Genomic DNA, 1,938 nt, shown 5'->3' on the forward strand with positions numbered 1-1,938 from the left:
TGGATGGTTTGCATGGAGATGCTGCTTTCCAGGGCATCACCAAGGTTGAAGCCCTCCCCATCTTCTACCAAGCAGCAGTAGGTGGCGATCTCAGCCTCTAGCTTGACCTTGATGTTCACCAATGCCTCATACTCCTGGGCCTGGCACTCCTCCAAATACAGCTCTGTGCCAGCTCTGACTCCAAATGCAGCTCTGATTCCATTGATTTGCTCCATCTGCATGGCATAGCAGGCCTCCACCCCACTCAGGTTGTCCTCCAACCTGGACTTCTGATTTCTCATAGAGTTCAGTTGGATCACCAAGGACTGGACTATATGCGTCAGCTCTATGAGCATTGTCTTACCAGCTCTAACCTCAGCAAACTGTGAAGTGACCACTGAGGTGCTCTCCTCAAACTGCTGGGACCAGGTCTTGGCCAGCTCTTCTTGGTTCTTCCAAGCCAGCTCATCATACTGGGCCTGCATGTCTGCCATGTTCTTGCTCAGGTCCTGGGATTTGGGAGCATCTACCTCCACAGTCAACCCAGAGCTGGCAATCTGTGCTTGTAGGAGTTTTACTTCCTCCTCATAGTTCTTCTTCATGAAGAGCAGCTCCTCCTTGAGAGAATCGATCTCTGTCTCTAGCTGCAGTTGAGTGACATTGGTGTCTTCAATGACCTTGGAGTCCATGGATGGTGCTCTCCACAGACTGGTGCATGGCCAGTTCTGTCTCATACTTGACTCTAAAGTCATCAGTAGCATGATGGGCATTGTCAATTTATAGAATGATGTGGCCACTTTCCACAGAAATTGCAAAGTTCTGAGCTCTCAGGTCCTCGATGGTCTTGAAGTAATGTGCCCTGTCTTTGACCTGGTACCCCTTCTTCCCCCAGGTGTTCTAGATTTTGCTCTCTAACCTCTAATTATTGGTCTCCAGGTTCCTCACTCTGTCCAGGTAGGAGGCTGGGCAGTCGTTCAGTTTTTGCATGGTCTCCTTCTTGGTGTAGATGCCCCCTATTCCTGCCAGACACCTGGCCATCCCCATGGCCAGGGCCCCAGACCCCCAACTGTCCCAGAAGCTGGTGGAGTGGGACACAGAGATCTGGGAGCTGGATCCCCCAATGCCTGCATAGACACTGGCTGCACTGCTGGTGCAGCAGACACTGTAACTGGGCACTTGGACTGATCCCAGAGATTAGTAATTGCTGAAGAAGGTGGTAGAATGAGTAGTGAAGGACATGATGTCTGAAGAGGAGAGGACAAGGCTTGGACAAGGTAGGGGACAAAAGTTGTTTTATTGGGTTTTGTCCTACACAAATTTATTCTCTTTCCTTCTAATGTTCCTTACCAGACATATTTCTTCATATTCATGATTTTTTTCTCCTACATACTGGTTCCTTCTTAATTTGTTTCTCCTAAATCTCTATTGTGAAAGGAAATTTCATTCAAGTCATTTTATTTTTGAAAGGCCTGTGAGCCAGACACAGTGGCCTACACCTGTAATGCCAGCAATTTGGAAGGCTGAGGCAGGTGGATTGCTTAGCTCAGGATGTGAAGACAAGCCTGAGCAAGCAGGAGATTCCATCTCTAAAAACAGTTGGACATTGTGGCAGATGCTTATAGTCCAAAGTACTCAGGAGGCTGAGGCAAGAGAATTGCTTGAGTCCAAGAGTTTGAGGTTGCCATAAGGTATGACACCAGGGCACTCAACCCAAGGGCAACTGAGTGACTCTCTCACAAAAAGAAGGAAATAAAGGCCTGAGAATGGAAGGCTATGTTTTTAAAGGATTTAAGACCTAAAACAAACCATAAGACTTCATCCAAACATTGAGCCAGGGAAGTTGAAAATCACTAAAAGGAATAAACAAAGACACAATGTTCCAGTCAGCAGAGGGATATTGGAGTACACGTGGGTTTGTATTTTAACTTCCATTCTTATTTTTTTTGAAACAGAGTCTCA

At 47.0% G+C, this 1,938-nt stretch overlaps 1 pseudogene; it reads right to left on the reverse strand.

Moving 5' to 3' along the window:
- Positions 1-2: 2 nt before the first annotated feature.
- Positions 3-1,938, reverse strand: part of LOC100952385 — an 11,095-nt pseudogene continuing 9,159 nt past the window's right edge.

This window comes from Otolemur garnettii, unplaced genomic scaffold (genome assembly GCF_000181295.1).
Source record: "Otolemur garnettii isolate 467f Iridium unplaced genomic scaffold, OtoGar3 scaffold00305, whole genome shotgun sequence".
Classification (NCBI taxonomy): domain Eukaryota; kingdom Metazoa; phylum Chordata; class Mammalia; order Primates; family Galagidae; genus Otolemur; species Otolemur garnettii.